The following is a 24,994-nucleotide window of genomic DNA, read 5'->3' as shown; positions in this document are numbered from 1 at the left end:
AAAACACCAAAATTTAGAGAAAGTTTGCAAAAAATTAGAAATTTTATCAATTTAAATGTATCTGCTTGTAAGACAGATAGTAATATCACACAAAATAGTTACTATTTCACATATTCCATATATCTACTTTATATTTGCATTGTATTTTGAACATTCTTTTATTTTTCTAGGACGTTACAAGGCTTACAAGTTTAGCAGCAATTTCTCACATTTTCAAGAAAATTTCAAAAGACTATTTTTATAGGGTCCAGTTCAGTTCTGAAGTGGCTTTGAGGGGGGGGGGCTATATTTTGAGATACCCCCATAAATTACCTCATTTTAAAAACTTTACCCCTCAAAGTATTCAAAACAGCATTTAGAAAGATTCTTATCCCTTTAGGCGTTTCACAAGTATTGAAGCAAATTGGAGGTGAAATTTACAAATGTCATTTTTTTGCTGAAATTCTATTGTAATCCAATTTTACACCTGTGCCTGTTTCATCTTCAGGTTGTGCCTGGTACGTAAGATTGCACTAAGTTACTTGCAATCCCAACCAGGCACATCCATTTTCGGGAAGGGGTTAAAGAAGACCTCCAGTGGAAACACAATTTTCCATATCTGCATTCCCCACCTGACTGTATACCGCGCTCTACACTTACTACTTATTTTATGTATTTAAGTGGTTTTGAGGCGCCCATACAATGCAAATCCCAATAAATCACCCCATTTTAAAAACTGAACCCCTCAAAGTATTTAAAACAGCATTTAGAAAGTTTATTAACCCTTTAGGCATTTCACAAGAAACAGCAAAGTAGGGATGAAATTTACAAGTTTCATATTTTTTTTGCAGAAATTCATTTTGAATCCTTCTTTTTCTGTAACACAGAAGGTTTTACCAGAGAAATGCAGTTCAATATTTATTGCCCTGATTCTGCAGTTTTTAGAAATATCCCACATGTGGCCCTAGTGTACAAATTCACTGAAACACAGACCACCGAAGCAAAGGAGCGCCTAGATGATTTTGGGGCCTTCTTTTTACTCGAATATATTTTAGGCACCATGTCCGGTTTGAAGAGGTCTCGTGATACCAAAACAGTGAAAACACCCCCAAAAATACACCATTTGGCAAACTACACCCCTCAGGGAATTTATCAAGGGGTATAGTGGGCATTTTGACCCCACAGTTTTCTGCTGAATTTAGTGGAATCAAGCCGTGAAAATTAAAATCTACATTTTTTCCAATAAAACTTAGAAATTTTCAATATTTCCAAGGCATAAAGGAGAAAAAAACACATTTGAAAAGCAATTTCTCCCAATTACGGAAATACCTTATATGTGGTCATAAACGGCTGTTTGGACACATGGCAGGACTTAAAAAGGAAGGAGCACCATTTGGCTTTTTGAGCTCAAGTTTTGCTGCAATGATTTTCGGGTGCCATGTCACATTAGCAAAGCCCCTGAGGGACCAAATAAGTGGAAACCCCGCAAAAGTTACCCCATTTGGGAAACTACACCCTTCAAGAAATGTATCGAGGGATATAGTGAGCATTTTGACCCCACAGGTTTTCTGCTGACTTTAGTGGAATAAGGCTGGGAAAATAAAAATCAACATTTTTTCTAATAAAATGTTGGAATTTTTAATTTTTACAAGGCATAAAGGAGAAAAAGCACCCCAACATTTGAAAAACAATTTTTCTTGATTACGGCAATACCCCACAAGTGGTCATAAACTGCTGTTTGGACACACTGCAGGGGTCAAAATGGAAGGATCACCATATGGAGCTCAAAATGAGCTGGAATGGTTTTTGGGTGACATGTCACGTTTGCAAAGTACCTGCGGGACCAAAATAGTAGGAAACCCCCAAAGGTGACCCCTTTTGGGAAACTACACCCCTTAAGGAATCTATCTAGGGGTATAGTGAGCATTGAGACCCCACTGGTCTTTTGCAGAACTTATTGGAATTAGGCCGTAAAAATGAATATCAACATTTTTTCCACTAAAAAGTTGAATATTTTTATTTCCTCAGCAATAAAAGGAGAATAAGCACCACAACATTTGTAAAGCAATTTCTCCAGCGTATGGAAATACCCCACATGTGGTCATAAACTGCAGTTTGGACACACGGCAGGGCTCAGAATTTGGCATCCAGATTTTGCTGGCTTGGTTTCTGGGTGCCCTGTTGCATTTGCAAAACCCTAAGGTACCAGAGTACAGTGGAAGCCCCCAAGAAGTGACCTCATTTGGGAATCTACACCCCTCAAGGCATTTATTATTGCCTGGACATATGACCGAGTTCAGAAGTGCTCAGAGCTCAGGTCTATTTTGGTGATTTTCACAGCATTGGCCCACAATTGCAGAGGCTCAGAGGTCAAATAGTGAAAATAAACCCCCAAGTAGTGACCCACATTTTGGAATCTACACTCCTTGAGGCATTTTAAGGGGTGTAGTGAGCATTTTGCCCCCACAGGTGTTCTTCCATTAATAATTAATGCATAGCGGATGGTGCAAAGTAAAAATTGCAATTTTCTGCTGATATGCCATTTTAGTGCACAATATATTGTGCCCAGTATGTGCCACCGAATACTAATACCTCGTAAACGGCTAAGCTGGTTCTCCCGGGTATGGCGATGCCATATATGTGGAAGTGAACTGCTGTTTGGGCACGCTGTTGGGCTCAGAAGGGAGGGAGCGCCATTTGATGTTTGGAGTGCAGATTTAGCTTAGTGGTAGTTCTGTTTGGGGTTTTGCTGGTGTTATGGAATAAATATATGTATAATGTATCTGGGGCCCCAAGGAGTGAAATGTTATAGAGGAGAACATGTGTTACAATAGAATGGGTATTTTAGAAAGGGTAAGAGAGGAAATAGTTTGCAGCTGCTTCTGCTGTCCATTGAAATTGCGAACAGATGGTGGTCAATCACTTGACCAACCCCCCTAAGCATAAAAGGAAGCCTAAGGGAATACCTTGTGTTCCACCAATGAGCTTTATGGGAAAGAAGGATGTAAGGATTGAATATACAGATGACTCATATGTTATGGAATGTTCTTTGTTCTGACGCTATAAAAGCGACCACTACAGTTAAATAAAGTCAGAAGGATTTTTACTTTGAGAAACGTCTCAGTGTATCTGTTGCTTCTCCGAGCTCGCCCCCCCCACCTGATTTGAACCTGCATGGAGATCAAGGCGTAACGTGACTCAAATTGCGATCACAGAAATTGGCGCCCGAAACAGGGACTTGACCAGAAGGACGGCACCCCACCCAGGGGATCTCCCGGGACTAGAGTGGCGACTCTCCAGACTAAGGAACGGGCAGACCACAGCTGCAGCGAGGTAAGAAGACTTAATTCTTACAAACTCTGCTCTGCACATTCCTGTCTGGTAGGTCACCTTCCCGGTAGTACTCCTGAGGGATAGAGGGGCCACATGAGGGTATTTTTAGTGTAAAAATCTGGTCAAGTCTATATGTAATCCTACCCTCAGGATAAAGTGCCTGATCTCCATGACAGTATTTGTATGAATGTTGTAGAAACCCAGTTTTGTGTCACAAATGCATTTTAGAATAAGGAAATTGTTTTTGGAAAAAACTTCCGATAATCCGGCAAATTACCAGAAACATGTGTACATGCTTCAGGTGACTACGGGGATTATGATAGGCTAAATTTTAGCCCGAAAATCGAAAATTTTGTGCAATCTGATAATCCGGCAAAATACCGAAAATGTGTGTACAGCATTGAGGTACTTGCGGGGATTATCATGCACTGATTTTCAGCTCAAAATTCCAGAATTTTCTGCAATCCGATAATCCGGCATGTCAAATGAACAGCTTGATTTTACGTTTTCCTTGTTATTTGGATCAGGAATATTTGTCATATTACTGTTATGGTGTGGAGGATATCTCCTTGAGTGGTGTTTAAAGTGAATAAGAAGAAAGTAAGCTAGTTATAAAAGGAATTTAATTCTCTGGCCAGAGTAGAAGAAGGTTTAAAAGGGTTTTGAGGGGATAAGTAACTGTATAAAATAGGTGAGAAAGGTAGTGTGGGACTTTCCCTAACAGCCAATAGCCATAGTGTTTGTTAGTGAAGATAAAAACTGAGAGAGAAGGGTAAGAGTCCCCTCCATCATAGCAGGGCTATGGGAAACAGTCACGGCAAACGAGAGTTTGAGGTATGGCATATGGGTGAGCAAGCACCTGTTAAAAGGGTGTAGGCTTACTAGGGGATCATAAATCCAGAAATTCACCTATCAGGAAAACTACCCCCTACATAACTTAGGGTCTGCCTATAGGCGACCACTTATAACTAGACAATGGGGAACTGGTGTCCCTATTAAGTACGGAGACTAGAAACTGTCTAAAACAGATGAGAATGGAATTCGTCTGTCAGCTAGAATCTGTAATAAGAGTAAGTATGGAAATTAGAAACTGTATAAAACAGATGAGAATGGAATTCATCTATCAGTAGCTAAAATCTGTAACAGGAGTAAGTACGGAAACTAGAAACTGTATAAAACAGATGAGAATGGAATTCATCTGTCAGTAGCTAGAATCTGTAACAAGAGTATGAGATGAGCACCCCAAAGGACAAACCGCCAAACAGGTAGTAGCAGAAAGAGAAGGTAAAAAGGCAACGCAGGGAACAAAAAATAAATAAATAAATAAATTAAAAAAAAAAAATAAAAAAAAAATTAATGAAAGCATGTGGTCTATAATCCCATGGACGGTTAGACGCAGAAAAATGGAATGAATGTTGTGACACAAAACGTGGATGGTTGAAAGATGAAAAGTGTCAGAGGAAATTCATATTTTATAAAGTAAAGTTTAAAGCAAAGGAAGTGATAGAAGTAGTAGCTGTTTTAATGTTGCAAGTGACCTTATAGTAAATTCCCATATGGTATAATTTAGAATCAACTAGTGTGATAAGAGAAGGGGGAGGTGAAGAACAGCTGCTAGTGAGATAAGAAATGTAATCTTGTTCTTGAAATGAATGGACACAACATTGAATGCTGATATAGATATTTTGTATGACTTTGTGTCATTTTGTAGATTGAATCAGGAAAAGTGATAAATGTAATAATGTATAAGCAGTCCTTCACAGCCAAACCACCAGACACCTCTGTCTTATATTATGAGACCCTTGATCCTGTCATACATTCTGCCCAGAGTGCAGAGTTGCTTGCCCTGATCAAGGCATGAAAACTGGCAGAGGGAAAAAGAGGAGGGCGGCTCCAAGCCGCAGATTGGGCAAAAGGTATTCTGGAGAACAAAGGGAAGTTGGAAGGTAGAAAGTTGATGGAAAGTGCTTTAGAGGGATTTGCAGAAGAGGAAGTTAGGAATAAGAAAGGTATTGTATGTATTCAGGGCCGCCATCAGGGGGGTATTAGGGGTAGTGGTGTGAGGGGCCCGGCCAAACCTAATTGAAAGGGGGGCCCGGCAACTGCCGCGACATTCTTTTGGTAGGAAAAAACGGGCCCCTGCAATGGGGCCCGTTTTTTTCACCAAAAGAATGTCGTGAGCTGCTGCTGCGGGCCCCCTCCCCTCGTCATGGGGGGCTGTCAAACCGTCCGCCCGCGCGCGCGCACCCGATCGCGCGCACAAGGAAACTCCCGCGCGTGCGCACTCGCGAGCGCGCACCCACGAACGCCCGCACTGGAGACCGCCCGCGGACACACATGGACAAAACTTACCTGGACGTCTGGACCGAAGACCTCGCCTGGAAGACATCGCCGGAAGAGGACTGGAGTGGGAGCATCTCTTCTGACACAGTGAGTAAATTATCTCAAAGTGCTGATCATGTATGGCCCTGTTCACACAGTATTTTGCAGGCAAAAAAAAATCTGCCTCAAAATTCCTTAAAGAATTTTGAGGCAGATTTTGATCTGCCCACACTATCTTGCCGCGTTTTTTTGCTGCGTTTTTTGCCCGCGGCGATTGAGGACAGCTGACAAAAAACGCAGCGAAAAATGCATTTTCTGCCTCCCATTGATTTCGATGGGAGGTCAGAGGCGGAACCGCGGCAAGAAAGGATGTGCTGCTTTTTCTTTTTTCCGCGACTGGCTCCCATTGATTTCAGATTAAATCAATGGGAGGCGGTTTTGGAAGTTGTTTGGTGCTGATTCTGACGCAGTGTCCGAGTCAATATCAAGGCCCAAAAACTGTGAACTGGGCCTTATTGTTAGGGCTTATTCAGACGATCGTGTAATACATCCGTGCAACGTGCGTGATTTTCACACGCCTCGCACGGACCTATGTTACTCTATGGGGTTGTTCAGACTGTCAGTGATTTTCATGCAGCGTGTGTCCGTGTGTCCGCTGCGTAAAACTCATGACATGTCCGATATTTGTGCATTGTTCGCGCATCACGCACCCATTAAAGTCAATGGGTGCGTGAAAATCACGGCCAGCACTTCCGCAGCCGTATAAACTATGAATGAAAACAGAAAAGCACCACGTGCTACAAACAGAGTGTCATAATGATGGCGGCTGCGCGAAAATCACGCAGCCGCGCATCATACGCTGCTGACACACGGAGCTGTTATGGACCTTTTGCATGCGCAAAACGCCACGTTTTTTGCGCGTGCAAAAAGCACACGCTTGTGTAAATCCGGCCTTAGGGCGGGTTCACACATAGCGGAATTTCACTTAAATTCCGCTGCGGACACTCCGCAGCGTTAATCCGCAGCGGAGCCGTTTCTCCATTGACTTTCACTTTAATTTAGCAGTGTTCGTTTACACGATGCGTACAATTCCGCTGCGGAGCATAGGCTGCGGAGCGGAATTTGGTGTCCGCAGCATGCTCTGTCTGTTGCGGAGCAGTGGCGGACTGGTTGCGGACTCATGGCGGAATTTCTCCATTGACTTCAATGGAGAGTCAAAATTCCGCAATGAAGTCCGCAGATCTTATGTGTGCTGCGGAGCGTATTGTTTTTACTACCATGACATTTCTTCATTCTGGCTGGACCTATGTATTTCTAGGTCTACAGCCAGACTGAGGAAGTCAATGGGGCTCCCGTAATGACGGGAGCGTTGCTATGAGACGTCTGTAAATAGTCACTGTCCAGGGTGCTGAAAGAGTTACGCGATCGGCAGTAACTGTTTCTGCACCCGGGACAGTGACTACCGATCTCAATATACATGTATCTGTAAAAAAAAATATAAGTTCATACTTACCGAGAACTCCCTGCGTCTGTCTCCAGTCCGGCCTCCCAGGATGACGTTTCAGTGTAAGTGACGGCTGCAGCCAATCACAGGCCAAGCACAGGCTGCAGCGGTCACATGGACTGGAGCGTCATCCAGGGAGGTCGGGCCGGATGCCGAAAGAGGGACGCGTCACCAAGACAACGGGCGGTAAGTATGAATTTCTTTGACTTTCACTAGGGAAAGTGCTGTCCCTTCTCTCTATCCTGCACTGAATAGGGAGAAGAGAAGCACTTTTCCTGCAGTCCGCAGCGGCCAGTCCGCATCAATTTTCTGCACATTTTGTGCAGATCCGCTGCAGAATCTGCAACGCAGATTCTGTGCGGCATTGATGCGGACAGTTGCGGAGGAATTCCGCCATGTGTGGTCATGCCCTTATTAGGGTAGGAACACACTAGGCATGAACGCTGCGGATTTTATGCAACACATTTTATTGTGGAAAATCCACAGCGTATTACAGTCGCAGCAGAGTGGATGAGATTAGAACAAATCTCATCCACACGCTGCAAAAAAAATGGACCTGCAGTGTGACTTTTTGGCTTTTTAAGCCGCAGCGTGTCAATTTATTCTGCAGAATCGCTGCTCCTCTGTTGCGGAAATGCTGCGGTTCTGCCGCAAAAATCACACATGAGGAAAAAAAAAGGTACTTTTTTAAATTTATAAAAAAGTCTAGACTTGCCCCGGCCGTAATCCTGGTGACGCGATCCTCTATTCTTAGCGCAGCCCGGCCTCCTGTAATGACGTTTCATCCCATGTGACTGCTGCAGCGGTCACATGGTCTACAGCGTCATCCCAGGAGGCGGGGCTACGTTCAGAAGAGAGAGATGCGTCACCAGGACTACGGCCGGGGCAAGTCTAAACTTTTTTTCCCTGCAGGATTCCCGCAGCGGACACGCCTCACGAAACCTGCGCCACTATTTGGTGCGGTTTTGCTGGCAGAATTCCCTGCGGCTACCGGGGCGGATAAGCTGTGTAGTCTTACTCAGCATATCCGCCTAGTGTGTCCCTTATGATGTCGCTCCTGGAGCTGATGCCGGTCTCTAAATAGGCAGTTGGTTCAGTAGAATTTGGAATTATTTTTTTTTTGTGAACCAGCTTAAAAAAACACAAAACTTTTGTGTTAGGGCCTGTTCACATCACTGTTCGCTTCCGCTCCGGGGTTCAGTCTGAGGTTTCTGTCGGGTGAACCCCGCAACGGAAAGTGAAAGTGACAGCACAGCTTCCGTTTCAGTCACTATTGATCTCAATGGTGACGGAAACATCGCTAATGGTTTCCGTTCGTCACCATTCCGGCTGGTTTTCGGACGGAATCAATAGGGCAGTCGACTGCGCTAATGGTGACGGAAACGGAAGCTGTGCTATCACTTTCACTTTCCGTTGCTGGTTTCACCCGACAGAAACCTCAGACGGAACCCCGGAGCGGAAGCGAACGGTGATGTGAACAGGCCCTAACACAAAAGTTTTGTATTTTTTTAAGCTGGTTCACAAAAAAAATAATAATTCCAAATTCTACTGAACCAACTGCCTATTTAGAGACCGGCAGCAGCTCCAGGAGCGACATCATAAGGAACACACTAGGCGGATATGCGGAGTAAAACTACACAGCTTATCCGCCCCGGTAGCCGCAGGGAATTCTGCCAGCAAAAACGCACCAAATAGTGGCGCAGGTTTCGTAAGGCATGTCCTCTGCGGGAATCCTGCAGGGAAAAAAACGTTTAGACTTGCCCCGGCCGTAGTTTAGGTGACTCTCTCTTCTGAACGTAGCCCCGCCTCCTGGGATGACACTGTAGACCATGTGACCGCTGCAGCAGTCACATGGGATGAAACGTCATGACAGGAGGCGGGGCTGCGCTAAGAATAGAGGATCGCGTCACCAGGACTACGGCCGGGGTAAGTCTAAACTTTTTTATAAATTTAAAAAAGTGCCTTTTTTTTTCTTCTCATGTGTGATTTTTGCGGCAGAACCGCAGCATTTCCGCAACAGAGGAGCAGCGATTCCACAGAATACATTGACACGCTGCGGCTTAAAAAGCCAAAAAGCCATACTGCAGGTCCATTATTTTTGCAGCGTGTGGATGAGATTTGTTCATATCTGACCCCCTCCGCTGCGACTGTAATACGCTGCGGATTCTCCACAATAAAATGTGTTGCATAAAATCTGCAGTGTTCATGCCTAGTGTGTTCCTACCCTAAGGCCGGATTTACACAAGCGTGTGCTTTTTGCACGCGCAAAAAACGTGGCATTTTGCGCTTGCAAAAGGTCCATAACAGCTCCGTGTGGCAGCAGCGTATGATGCGCGGCTGCGTGATTTTCGCGCAGCCGCCATCATTATGACACTCTTGTTTGTAGCACGTGGTGCTTTTCTGTTTTCATTCATAGTTTATACGGCTGCGGAAGTGCTGGGCGTGATTTTCACGCACCCATTGACTTCAATGGGTGCGTGATGCGCCAACAATGCACAAATATAGGACATGTCGTGAGTTTTACGCAGCGGACACACGGACACACGCTGCATGAAAATCACTGACAGTCTGCACGGCCCCATAGAGTAACATAGGTCCGTGCGAGGCGCGTGAAAATCACGCATGTTGCACGGATGTATTACACGTTCGTCTGAATAAGCCCTAACAATAAGGCCCAGTTCACAGAGTTTTTGGGCCTTGATATTGACTCGGACACTGCGTCAGAATCAGCACCAAACAACTTCCAAAACTGCCTCCCATTGATTTAATCTGAAATCAATGGGAGCCAGTCGCGGAAAAAAGAAAAAGCAGCACGTCCTTTCTTGCCGCGGTTCCGCCTCTGACCTGCCATCGAAATCAATGGGGGACAGAAAATGCATTTTTCGCTGCGTTTTCTGTCTGCTGTCCTCAATCGCCGTGGGCAAAAAACGCGGCAAGATAGTGTGGGCAGGTCAAAATCTGCCTCAAAATTCGGTGCGCGGTTCCAGACTGTCACCGGTGCGCATGCGCGGGAGTTTGTGGGTGCGCGTGATCGGTCGCACGGGCGGCGGTGTTTGACGGCCCCCATGCTACCCAGGGCCACCATCAGGGGGGGGTATTAGGGGTACTGATGTGAGAGGCCCGGCCAAACCTAATTGAAAGGGGGGCCCGCAGCTCATGACATTCTTTTGGTGAAAAAAACGGGCCCCATTGCAGGGGCCTGTTTTTTTTCTACTAAAGGCAAGTCGCGGCAGTTTGCCGGGCCCCCCTTTCAATTAGGTTTGGCCGGGCCTCTCACATCAGTACCCATAATACCCCCCCTGATGGCGGCCCTGGGTACCATGATATAGTGCTGGACGGAGTACCGTTAACAGGCGGTGCCACGGTAGAGGGGCCCAGAAAATTTAGCTGTAGGGGGCCCTGAAATTCCTGATGGCGGCCCTGTATGTATTAGAGAACAGGACCAGCCGACGCCCGGTAATGGCGTCCGTACCTCATGTTGAGTGTGTCCTCATTGTTGGTGGGAAACCCCCTGCACACTGTTTCCAATGGGAGAGGCTGCCCCCCCCCCTGCCCCTGATGTGGCCACGCCCGGCCCAACCAAATCAGTATGAAATAATCACCTTGTTAATTTTGTCATTTGTAGTGTCTTTTCTATTTACAGAAGTTCCAGTTTTAGTTCACTGATGAAACAACACGTCATCATAATATAGAGATGGTGGCCGTCAGATTGTACTGTTAAACATTAACGTAGATAATTCCTGTACAATGGTGTGATGAATGATTGCAGATACATATGTTGTTTTGCCGGCATTGAAAGTGTTAAGATTGTGAGAGAAGAAGTTGTGAGAAATGAGTTTGTGACCCCCCTCCCTCCCCCCTGAAGTGTGCTGTGTTTGGGAGGAGGAGGAGGGGGGCTGACTGGGTGCAGTCTGCAGGGCTGATGAGACAAAGGGATCTCAATATGCACTACTGAGATATATATATATCAGTAATGTCTACAAACCGAAATACATTTCTTCTCTTTTGCGCAAGCGCTGTTGGTTATAAAAGTTACGATATTTATGTGTTATGATGTGATCAGATTTCATGTGTTTTGATAATTCAGATGTATTAAACTACAGATACTGTGAGACACGGGGGTTTGAAAATGTATGTGCCCCCACCGTTATACTGTTTATTGGTTTGCAGTAATTAATGTTATCAGAGATAATATTTTCTGTTTTATTGAATAACTAACTACAATTGTTCTATTTTTGATTTCACATAGAAATTATGTCATTGTAAAGATCAAATGTTTGTCAGGAAAAAGTCATTTTTGTTTCAGGCTGTTGTACATTACAGGAGGTTAAATTAGTGTTATGTTGAGATGTAGTTTTGAACTCTGCTACATTACTCTCGCAGAGTCCACAAAGGGGGGAAGGGTGAAGGAACTGATCAGGTACAATTTTGGTTTATGTGTAAGAGACCATCCCCCTCCAGCAAAGTTACACAGGAGGCGATGTGACATCACTCACACAAGTTTTTATGGATTTAGATGAGGGAGAAGGCAAAACAAAACTTGTCTGGACATTGTTAATTTGATGTAAAGTTTTTTGGGAATGTTTTATTTTTATTTGTTTTTGTATTAATCAAGTATTTGCAGAACCTGATAAAAGTGAGATTCTCAAAGTATTTTGGATTATCAGCTGAATGAGGAGGAGTTGTGTTTGGTAGCGGCTTGTGACACCAATCCATGGAGTACCTCTACGCAATCATATACTTTGTACTGGACTGAACAAAATGGACATGCCACTGCAGTTCTCACACAAAGTCATGGACCACAGCAGCGCCCGGTAGCATATTATTCAGCTAGACTAGACCCTGTGGCCCGAGGTTCCCCATCATGTGTGAAAGTTATTATTGCTGTAAATTCAATGCTAAACAAGGCCTCAGATTTGGTCCTGGCATTTCCACCACATGATATTACTGCTATTCTAACTCAAGTACAACCTAAGCATTTGTCCACTGCAAGACATTTGAGATTAACCTGTGCTCTTCTTCTTCCTGAGCAGGTTACTTTACACCGCTGTACTACATTGAACGCAGCTACCTTACTGCCTTTGGAGCAAGGGGGAGAAGACGCAGGTAAAGTATGGTCACAATTTTTGTCTGAAACTGATGAACATGATTGTATGGCCCTTATGGCCCAGGAAACAGTGGGCTTTGCACATGTGAAAGATACCCCACTCCAAAACCCAGACCTAATACTCTTTGTGGATGGTTCAAGGTATTGTGTAGAAGGATCTTTTCTTACAGGATATGCAGTAACCACCGAAGATGTAGTCCTAGAAGCAGCCTCCTTACCAGCGTCCCGCTCAGCACAAGAAGCGGAGCTTAAGGCCCTGGCAGCAGCATGCCAACATGCAGAAGGAAAGACAGCAAATATATACACTGACTCTCGATATGCTTTTGGGATTGCACACGATTATGGCCCCATATGGAAGGCTAGACAATTTTTGACCTCTGCAGGTACACCTGTAAAGAATGCAGACTTTGTAAAATACTTGATGGAGACCCTGATGTTACCTACAGAAGTAGCAGTAGTAAAAATTAAAGCTCACACTAAGGTGAGTTCACCAGAGACAAAAGGGGAAATGCCCTGGCAGACGAAGCAGCAAAGCAAGCAGCACAGAAGCTACCCGTGTTAGCAGCCGTATGTCAGATAAAAGATCCAGAGGAAACAAGACCAGCTGTAAGCCCGAAACTACTGCAAAAACTTCAAGGACAAGCAACAAAAGAAGAAAAAGACAAGTGGACGGCCCAAGGAGCAACGCTACGAAAAGATGGCCTCTGGCAGTGCCAGAATAAACTGTGCCTGCCTAAGACAATGTTCCCAATGATGGCCCAGATAACACATGGAGAGACACACCAGTCAAAAACGGCAATGATGGACTTGGTAAACAAGGTGTGGTATGCTCCAGGGTTTAGTGTGATGGCCAGCAGTTTTACACAAGGATGCATGATCTGTGCAACACATAATATTGGAAGAACTGTAAAAGTACCACAGAAGCACACACCCAGACCTATATATCCGTTCCAGAGACTGCAGATAGACTATATTCAATTACCAAAAGTCGGTACCTATGAGTATGTGCTTGTTTGTATTGATCTCTTTTCAGGATGGCCAGAAGCTTTTCCAGTAACCAAAGCTACAGCCGTAGCCACAGCAAAGAAACTGATCAACGAGGTGGTGTGCAGATATGGAGTTCCAGAGGTGATCGAGAGCGACAGAGGAACTCATTTTACGGGTGAAATCATGAACTATGTGTTGTCAGCTCTAGGCATAAGTCAAGCCCTACATACACCATACCATCCACAAAGTAGTGGGAAGGTTGAGAGACTAAATGGGACTCTCAAATTGAAAATCCAAAAGCAATGGTAGAAACCGGGAAACCATGGACCGAGTGTCTACCATTAGCCTTGTTCTCAGTAAGATACACGCCCACAAAAAGAACAGGTCTCAGCCCATATGAGATGTTATTTGGGTCGGCTCCCAGATTAGGATGTTGTTTTCCACAGGTGCTCCAAATGCAGTATGGTAGACTAACAGATTATGTATAAACGCTGAACAAACAATTGACCAAGGTGTATGCACAAGTCTTTGCTTCCATTCTAGATCCCGATTCAGTTGAAGGGACGCATAAGCTAGAACCAGGAGATTGGGTCGTTGTCAAAAGACACGTGAGGAAAAGTCTAGACCCAAGATTTGACGGACCGTTTCAAGTCCTTTTCAAGTCCTACTCGTTACAAGCACCTCAGTGAAGCTCGAAGGAAAGGCAAGCTGGATTCACGCCAGTCATTGTAAAAAGGTTCTTCAGCCAGAAGAATGAAGATCTTTGCGGTTGTTGCGGCGGTTGTTGCGTGTGCTCTTATACAAAAAGGCAGAACTGCTACTCCTGTACACGTAATCAGTACAGAATCACTGGAACAGTTCAGGACAGGGTGGGCGAATGCCACAGTGGATAGAAAGCAGGGTAACTACACCTGTAAGGCCAATGACCCGTGTTATACTACAAATGTGACTACAACCGAAGGGACTTGGAGAAAAGGACCACATGGAGGGACTGTGTACCTTCACATAGACAAAACAGCCAACATTAGCATACAAGAAGAGACGCCGGGGCTGTTGTTTTGTTGTTATGAACCAGATTTACAGTATCTACAGAAATATACAACCAGTAAAAATAGAAATGAAATGATAAATAAGACTTATGAAAGATGCAACAAGGAGAGGCTCAACTCTACGATTGTAATAAAAGAAACTGATGGGATGATATTATGTATGAATAATAGCCAAATAAGAAATAGAAGATATTTTGTATTCTTGATAATAATTTTAAGAGATAGTTTTAAGCCACATATAACAGTACAAAGTCTGGAAAGAATCGCACACACTTGTAAGAGCGCTGTAACCCAACAGCAGAAAAAGAATGTACACTTCAATATTTCCTTCCCTGAATCCCCCAGCTGTCATAGACAAAAAAGAGAATGGTATGACACGCTATGAGGAGGGGCAGGAACGGGATTAGGAGTATTGAATGGTATACAGGTAGAAACAGTTATGAACAAATGAACCTCAGTGGGAGACGACACATCTACTGCATTAAGGATAGGTGCGTCATGGTTACCTACTACCTTTGCCATACAGCAAAAAGGGTTAGCTATAGATGAACTGTTTCTAAATGTTTTTAATGAAAGTATTCTAACCGAATATAGAACATTACAGAATGTATCAACTTTTGTAAATTGGACAGTATGTACGCTTAAAACGATGTGGCAACAAGAACAGATGAATAATTTTAAGAATAAATTGTTTAGTAGTCATGTTAGGCAATGGACAGACATTCTGCCCATAGGAGAGAGAAATGATACGTGGTTATTGTTACAGCCTGAGTATACTGAGTGTACACCTAAATGGTGCGCAGGAAGACTAATAGCATTCAATGTGAAAAATCCTACTCTATTATGCAAATTTATTGTTATGCCAATGGTAATGATTGATCCGGTGACATTATTAGGACAATATTGGATGCCAGAAATAAAAGGAACACACATAGATTCTCACAATAAGACAAGGAATATAGATTTGTGCCAGTTAACAGAGCAAGGATATGTATGTAATGAACAGTCAGGGATATATGAACCCTGTCTAATGCAGCACCAGGATAATGTATGCGCACTCACTATAATCCCACAAGCTAACCTACAGGTATATATTGAAGTAGGTCCACAGCATGTATGTTTAATAACTAACGACAAGCAGACCCTTAGCCAGTTTAATCTCATAGGACCATTTTCAGGATGTCTATACAATGTGACGCATTTGACTTGGGGGAACCAAACTATAGTGTTCCTGCCTACTTTAGAAGAAATAATGTCCACTGTATGGGTACCTGAACCTTTGCCCTATGGAAATTTTAGTTTGCCACTGGAAGAGTTAAAACAAGTGTTACAAAAGTCTAAAGACGTAAAGAAATTGATAGCAGCCCATAATGTAACTCTAAGTAAAGTGAAAGTATTGGCTACAATAGCAGCTAGGGAAGTAATAAATTTATCGTCAGCAATAAAAGATGCCAGTGCCCATCACTGGTATGACATATTTACAGGATTTTCCCCCACTGCCACTAAGATACTGCACGTGTTATTCCAACCCTTGATATGTTTCATAATATTGTTTATATTGCTTACATGTTTTAATTGTTATACATTTTGCAAAATAAGGGAAGCATTCAATCAGAGGCCTATACATTATGATGAAAGAGTGTTGTGAGATTACCCCACCTACATACCTGTGTGAATCAAGTGAAGAAATGGATCGAAGCCTTGCTATCAGGAGATAGAAGTAGCATTGGAATTTAGGTGTTGGTAAAATCACAAAAGGAGGGATTGTTATGGAATAAATATATGTATAATGTATCTGGGGCCCCAAGGAGTGAAATGTTATAGAGGAGAACATGTGTTACAATAGAATGGGTATTTTAGAAAGGGTAAGAGAGGAAATAGTTTGCAGCTGCTTCTGCTGTCCATTGAAATTGCGAACAGATGGTGGTCAATCACTTGACCAACCCCCCTAAGCATAAAAGGAAGCCTAAGGGAATACCTTGTGTTCCACCAATGAGCTTTATGGGAAAGAAGGATGTAAGGATTGAATATACAGATGACTCATATGTTATGGAATGTTCTTTGTTCTGACGCTATAAAAGCGACCACTACAGTTAAATAAAGTCAGAAGGATTTTTACTTTGAGAAACGTCTCAGTGTATCTGTTGCTTCTCCGAGCTCGCCCCCCCCACCTGATTTGAACCTGCATGGAGATCAAGGCGTAACGTGACTCAAATTGCGATCACACTGGTATTTCAGTTTATAATGTGGGGGCATAGGTAATGTGTGCGGAGTACATCAGGGTATAATAAGGGGGTATAATAATGCGGTAAATAAATATTTCAGAGCTATGTGGCCGGTGTCGCACTGATAAATGGCGCCCAATCTTATCCGCTTTTGGACACTGCACATTCTGTGTCGCTATATTCTGAGAGATAGAACTTTTTTATTTTTCAGTCAAAAAATCTGTGTAAGGGCTTGTTTATTGCGGGACGGGTTGTAGTTTTTATTGGTACTATTTAGGGGTACATGCGACTTTATGATCAGGGGTGGTGATAAAAAAAAATAGCGATTATGGCATTGTTTTTTTATTGTTTTATTTTTGCAGTGTTCACCGTGCAAGAAAAATAATATTACAGTTTTATAGATTGGGTCGTTACGGACGCGGTGATACGAAATATGTGTACTTTTTTTAGCATTTTCATTTTTTTTCCTATAATAAAAGGCTTAATATAGGGGAAAAAGTCAGTGTTTCTTTTTATTAACTTGAAACTTTTGTTTTTACACTTTTGTTCAACTTTTTTTTTTTGTCCCACTAGGGGCCTTGAGGGCCTGCACCTCTGATCTTTACTCTAATGCATTGCACTACCCAAGTAGTGCATTCATTAGAGCTGTCAGTCATTCACTGACCGCAAGCCTATTTGTTCCCATCTGTGGGCGGGACCTAATAGGCTATTGTACGTGGCAGACCAGGACGCCATTATTAGGCCTCCGGTTGCCATAGCAAGGATTGTCACGATCATCATGATTGCCACTCGCTACAAACCACTAAGATGCCGCGATCGCTTTTGATCGTGGCATATAAGTGGTTAATGGCAGGGATCAGAGCTAGCTCTGGTACTGCCTTGAAACAGTGATAGCGTCAAACTATCACTGCTTTAAAACTGTATCTGCAGACGTGTCTGCAGACACAGTACCCTGTTAACGGGATGAAGTAATAGTACGTCAGTTCGCATTAACAGTCCACCGCCCGTGACGTAAGAGTACGTCACAGGGTGTTAAGGGGTTAACTAAAATGATCTTACTCCCCCAAATTCATTGCTAGTATCTTTAGGTGAATAGATACATTGTTCAATGAATTAATTTGGAAAGGTAAAAGAATACACGTCAAACTTCAGCAATTACAACTTCCTATTGAAAAGGGGGCGATTGGTAATCCCTAATATGAAACTTTATTTCCTGGCCTCTCAACTTCAATACATTAAGTGTTGGGGTGATTTGGTAATCAATGATTACCATATATAAAAAAAGAAGAATATAGACACTCAATCCTGGATGATCTTTCAAACTCAAAGCAGGTCAATTTCAGGGTCCTTCTTATAACAAATATAATGTGTGTACGCAATTGGACAAAGTATGGTATGATGCAAAAAAAAAAAAAAGGAATACAGCAGTCTGAATTTTTTTGGGATTTATCGCCTCTCTGGTTTAATAAATCCTTTCCGGATCTTGGAGATTCTGATTTAGCCAAATTCTGGAAAAAAAAGTTGTCTTCAACATCTCGGATGTGTATCTAGGGAGTAGACATTTTGGAAGGGGAGGTAATTACCTGGAGTTCACAATTTAGATGTGCACAATTATCGCATGCATTTAAAAAAAAATTAAGAGGGAAAATAAAAGAATAATTAATACATTTTTAGTTTATGAAATTTTGACGGTACAACACGCTAATAAAGATTTTATTTCTAAGGTATATGATTGTTTAATGGTTAAATTAGCTCACGTTCTAAATGTACAGAAGATGTAGGCACTGTCTCAGATGAGGAGTGGACACGTATGTATAAACTTTCATAAAAGTTATATTAAATGGTGCACACAAAATTACAAAATTTTTGATTACACATTGTCTATTACTCTAAACACTTTTAACACAGAATAGGGTATTGTGACCCCAATATGTCCAAAGTGTGATTCCGGATACATCTAATTTGGAGATGCCCCAAGTTGGTCAGATATTGGACAAATGTAACCCAGATGTAATAAATGAGACTAATTCAATTTATAATTTAAATCTATGTATGGATATAAAAACCTGTGCACTGGGCGATCCTGGCCAGCTTGGGGTTATTCTTCCGACAGCTTTGGCAATTTTGAAATCCTGGTTTGTGGCTAGAAAATTAGTTGAGTAAAAAAAAATCTATCCCTCACCTTGTGGAAATCTGAAACTTCCCAGTTGAGGTCATATGAGTTCTACATTTACAAATCTAGACACTCTTTGCAAAGTTTCTTTGACATATGGAAAAAATGGATTGATATTGTAAAACTTAATGAAATTGTTTTTTATTAATTGTAAAACAAAACTTGATTTTTCCCTTGTCTGTGGTAGGGAGGGTGGTGGGAGGTAGGGGGTTATACTCTGTAATTCATTTATTATATAGTCTTTGCAGAAATAAATAGAATTTAAAGTGGAAAAAGGTGATTTCCATGACTTCCTTAGGATAGGCCATGAATATTTGATCGGTTGGCATCCGACTCCTGGAAGCCCGCCGATCAGCTGATTGAAGAGTCTCCCTTATTTTTTACCCAAACATACCGTAGTACATTTGGTAGTGGCTATGCCCAGTACTTGGAGGATAGGCCATCAATATCGATGTACTAGAAAACTCCTTGAAGTCATTCATGTATAATGATGGTTATTTGCCTTGCTGTACCTGCATATAAGCCCATGCCCAAACACAGTAATGGGGGGGGGGGGTCTATTAATCTCTGTTATACATAATAAATTTGGAGTACGGCATGTAAACCAGTTTTTGTGGCAGAATTTTGCCACATTTTACTTTGTAAATATCACCACTGTGCCAATATATGGTCATTAGAGATTTTTGAAAGACACTTAAACATTATACTTATTTTTTACATTGCTGTTTTCCCTGTCACTGCAGCGGACATATCATCTCTTGCATCTAACTGGTGATCATGTAATTTGCCATGTGATGATTGAAACTCAAAGTAGGAAACACAATTTCCGAACACCTGCAGAGACGTTTATATATGTACGCCTATTATTTTAAGGTTAGATGTTTTTTAAACTCTACATTTGTAGCTGGACTGCCATATAATTATCTTTTCCACCAGTTAGATCCAAAATATACATAGCAGTGAACTTCCTCACTTATCTGGCAATTTCAAAGAGAAGTTACTGGGAATTACATACTTTCCAGCTGAATAAATGCCATGTTTGTATGTGGAGGTTACATGGCACAGAGCTGAGGGTTTTATCTCATTTACGAAGAAACTAACAAAGCTGATTTATGTCTTCTTGACTGAAGATCAAGAAAAAATGTAGAAGAAAAAAAGCTTTCACCATCACAAATAGAGGAGGTAGTTGTAAGGCAGGAGATAAACCTGGAAGCAAAGAATAGAAATAAGTGGATAGATGAAAATGGGTTCTGGAGCCAAACAAGTCTTTTTAATACTTCATGATCAATGTTCTCTAACGTTTGGACATTATTAAGTTCAGGCCATGTGAAATCAACTTCAAACTACTAAAAAGAATAATAAAGGTGGAGGTTGTTTACTATGTAAGGAAAGACATCAAATAACTTTGCCATGACCAGGCTGAAGCTTCATCTTCTTGTAGACATATTATGAGAAGACACAGATGCTTGCGAAAGACAATGATATTTGGAATAGTTAAAGGGAAAAGTTGAAAAAAAAATAATGCTAAAATCTTGTTGAATAGGGGCAATCACAATAATCCTAAAAATATTTTTGTAAAGTTTGAAGACCCAAATAGAAGACATGACCTTCTGCGGAAACACTATTCATATGGCTAACCGGTGTCAAAACCAACTTGATAGTAAATATGTAATACTGAAAGTCTACAAATTTAAGGCAAAACAAATAAAAGCTCAATTTAGCACTACCCACAAGACCTACTGTAATGCCCATGGCCGCGGGCCGTCAGGTTTACTTACCTCCTGACGGCCACAGCCATGGATCAGTGAGCGCTGGTCCTCATCTCCTCAGGAGACGCCAGCACTCAGTGTTGCTTCACTCTGTCCCGTAGGGTGCTGAGTTAAAGTACTAAATTAGCCCATGAGCACCCTGGACTATAAGAAGGGCCCAGCCCCTTCCTGCATTGCCAGATAATTGTTGTAGTTTACCTTTGTTTGTCTCTGCAAATGGTCCCTTAGTGTTTCCTAGTTCCCAGTGTTCCCGTGCCTGCTTCCTGTATCCTGTGTCCCGTGCTATCCAGAACCAAGTGCTGTATAGAGTTGGAGTCTTGTTGCGCTAAGTACCACGCCTGTCCTGTTACACCACGCCTGGTGTCTGCCTGCTGCCAAAGTCTCATCCGAGCCTGACTTGTTGCTGTCTGAAGTTGCCACAGGAACTATAGATTTTGACCTGTGTCCTGTTTGCTAGCTGATATACCGTTAAGGCAGGATGGCCCAGTGGGTCCACGCACCCAACATGACACCTACCATACTAGTAATAGTGGCCTACAGACCTGTGTTTGTCAAATCCATGCCCAATTATTTTCACAGCTCTTTTCCTTGTATACTGGTCATGTTTCACCCCTTGGGGGTAAAATATTAAGACTGGCGTTCCATAATCTAAAGAAAGTTGTAGTAAGATGCGCCTAATTTATTAAGAGGCACACACCTCTTAATAAATTAGATGCATCTCTAGTCATCCATAAGCCAGAGAGTTAAATCTACGCCACGCGTAGGAGCAGGCATAGATTTGCGCTATAATTTATGCCAGTTTTTTTGTCATAAATATATCGGGTTGCTGTGAACATGCTCCGTTTATCCAAGCCCCACCCACTTTTTAAAATAAAGTTACGCAGTGTAATAGAAAATTGTCTAAATTATTGCGCAAAAAAAAAGTATTTGGTAAATTGCAACTTTTTTACGCCAGAAAACTTATGTAGAGGGCTTTAGGAAGCCCCTCCTGTGTTTCAATCACTGCTAGTAATATTTTTTACTTCTTCCCTGATTTATTTGTCACTTATGGTGAATTAGCTAATCATAATGCAGCATGAGTAAAATACCTGTTACAAGACATACAGGTCCTATATCCTTCTTACCCTAAGCAATGCTTCATTTACCCATAAGTGACATAATACCTTTATTCTTCCCAAACTTTGTAGTATGAACGTAAGCAGTTACAGTCTGTGAGAAATACAATCGGATTTGTGTTTACATTAAAGATTGTGCAGGGTTAGAAACAGGCAGACACGCAAGCTGACCATCCCACATGCTGAGAAAAGCAGCTCTAATTTATACATTATTAGTGATGACATGCCAAACTGAGTATATTGAAGAACTTCTAAATACTGTATAAGAAGGATTTCTTGATTTCCAATTAATTCTGTGAAATACTGGTCATACCCTATAAATGATATTTGAGTCATTTTGTAAGGTGCTTATTTTTCATGCACCATACAGAAGTGATAAAGAATGAAGCTGAATATACCAGTACCAAAAAAACGAAATTTTAGGGAATACATGAGAGATGCGCCCTAATGCTTTTTTTCAGGTTGACTATATATACAACAAAATTGGTTGTATAAACACAAACTGACAGCCCCAAACCTAATATTAATTCTCAGCGTGTAACATACCTACTTTTCCATGTTGCTGCCGCTGGTGCTGGCAAGTATTCGGGCAGCGCATGTGCAAGGCATTTTGGCAAATCAGAATAAAGGGCAGCGTATGTAAGTAGCAATACATCGGCCTCAGTGCTTGTGATAGGGGTTTGTACCCCAGTGTGGTGTTTGCTTGTAATACTTGACTTTGCTCTGTGAACCTGACTGCTTTACCCAGCCTGTCTGACCATTCTCTTAGATCCTTCTAATGCTTCACCCCGATCCTGCCCATCTACAGATATATTTTTATATTTTGTAGTATTTTATATTATATTATTTTCAGCAAGTGGAAAGTTGAAACAATGATAATGAGAACCAGAATTGTTTTTTCTCCTTGTAAATTGAAAAATAGACAAGCAAAACTTTATAATAACAGACTTTTAGAAATCTGGAGAGAAAGCCAATAAAGTAAAACTGCACGTCAAGAGATATGTAATTTAGATGACTTTTTGAGAAGTGACTTAATAACAAAAAAATCTATATAAAAGAACAAACAATCTATATCTCTCACCGAATGGTCTGATAAATTGAGAAATCCACAATCACATTCTGTATATAAACAAAAATTGTTGCAAAGAATAACTTTGTCATTTTATGTGTTACTTGTCTGAGCTGGTACAAGCTCTATGCCGCCATAGAAGCCCATTCAAGACAAGTTTTGTCTTGTATTTACCAATCGTGCTCTCAAAGTAGAAAATCCTTGATAGGTTATGACTGCGCCAAAAATAATATGGAATATTTTTTTGTTTATTGCTCCAATGCATCTAAAATAATTAAACTTTGCAAATAGTTCAAATACAATTTTGTGTGTACAGCTCTTATGCAGACTAACATGTATCCATGGTTACAGACTACAAACACACCAAGTGTGTCGTCTGATCCTGCAGTGATGCCCACTCTTCTTTCTAAACTATAGATAATAGAACAGGGAAGAAAGGAGGGAGTAACACATGACTGCAGGATCAGAATACAAACAGGGTTTGTTTGTAGTCAGTAACCATAGAGACACATCGTTCTTTCATTGGAGATGTGTACAGAAAACAGTACTAGATTTTGATATAAGACTTTTACAAAGTTGCTTATTTTAGATGCGTTCAGCAAACTGACTGAGCCTCGTGGTCTTTAGCTTAGCTTATGTTTCATTCAAAAGCCAACCCCGTACATGATACAAACGAAACAAAATGTCAGCATAGCCATAGAGAGGTACGGAGACATATAAGGGTATGTGCACACGATAACGACCATTACGTCTGAAATTACGGAGCTGTTTTCAGGAGAAAACAGCTCCTGCATTTCAGACGTAATTCCTCGTACTCGCGTTTTGTGAGGCGTCAATTACTGGCGTAATTTGGAGCTGTTCTTCATTGGATTCAATGAAAAACGGCTCAAACTCCGCCCCAAGGAGTGTCCTGCACTTCTTTGCCGAGGCAGTCATTTTACGCGTCGTCTTTTGACAGCGACGCGTAAAATTAAAGGTCGTCGGCACAGTACATCGTAAAACCCATTGAAAGCAATGGGCAGATGTTTGCCGACGTATTGAAGCCGTCTTTTCAGGCATAATTCGAGGCGTAAAACGCCTCGTTTACGCCTGAAAATAGGTCGTGTGAACCCAGCCTTAGATGTTACCAATCTCTAGTTATTATAGTGGCCGGTCCCCTGCTGCTTGTAGCATCGGGTTGCTGGGCAGCCTATCCCCTTGCTCGAGCATTGACCTTCTTGCTTCCAGTTGACAAGTGTGTCGGGGGCTAGGGCTTAGATGTTTTACGATTTGGGAATTAACTGTTGGCAGGTATGTGTATATGCGTGTTTATGTAAGGGAAATTAGACTGTCACCTTCATCAATGCGAATAAGTAAAATGCTTTACATCTCTGTAGAATATTTAAACACTATATAATAAAGTGAAAAGCAATGGGTGTTCCCAGAAACGCTCAGAAATGAAAGGCATCCATAGGACACAATGCATTAGCAAATAACTGATTCAATATGACCATTAAAATCACAGACTTGCATCCATATCTTCTCTGTAAGACATTCTGTGAAATCTTATATTATGTCCATTGCTCACTCAAGGTTAAGTGTGCATACCCCAGTCTAGTATAATATAAATGCAAATGTGCATAAAATACACAGGGATAAGAGCAATATATAGAATTTATGCACCATCTTAATGCTCTTCACTTACTCCTGGCGTGGGAAATGATAGGTTAGCATGCATACGGATCAATCTCCCGGTATTGAAATAGTATCTTAGAACATTTAATGTGCTGACTTTATTCCAGGAGGCACATTCAGATTTATTCTCCCTTTCCCTATGTAGAATCTGTGACAAGTTTGCAAATCTGGTTGTTTAGTTCAAAACCAGGCAGCATTCTTTTTCATTTTATTTTCTTGATTAAATAAACCAGATAGAAATTTCTAGCAGATTGTAGAACTATCAAAACATTTCAAGCACTTCCGAACCAAGTTCTATGTCATAAAATTAAGCACTGTGAATGTCGAATATTCAAATTAGACTTTAGTATATAGACTAACTGTAAATTTGTTAGGACGAAAATGCATGGAAAAGTTTAAGGTACAGGAATTTTATTTATGGACTTAAAAATATTTAATCATGGAATGGCCCAGCGATGGGCATTGTAAGTAGAACAGAAGCCCTAAGGGGAAGGGGGTACCATCTATTTATTTATCTATCAAAGGCTAGGTCCACCGTTGTAACCAAAAGAGACTTTTTAGTCTTGCTTAAAAGTCACTAACAGCTTTGTGCCTCCAGCTTCTAAGCGGACCTATGTGTCGTCATGGTAACAGACTACAAAATGAACACAGAGTAGTCTGATTCTGCAGTCATATTCCATCTTCTTGC

General features: G+C 41.8%; 1 protein-coding gene across 3 annotated transcripts in view; it reads right to left on the bottom strand.

The window, feature by feature from the left end:
• The window catches only part of CNTN5 (contactin 5), a 1,298,632-nt gene that overhangs the window by 133,629 nt on the left and 1,140,009 nt on the right, over positions 1-24,994 (bottom strand). The window lies entirely within an intron of this gene.

The sequence above is a fragment of the Rhinoderma darwinii genome, chromosome 2, assembly GCF_050947455.1.
Source record: "Rhinoderma darwinii isolate aRhiDar2 chromosome 2, aRhiDar2.hap1, whole genome shotgun sequence".
In the NCBI taxonomy this organism is placed as follows: Eukaryota; Metazoa; Chordata; class Amphibia; order Anura; family Rhinodermatidae; genus Rhinoderma; species Rhinoderma darwinii.
Note: the sequence above shows the minus strand (reverse complement) of the source record. Positions and strands in the feature narration are given on the sequence as shown.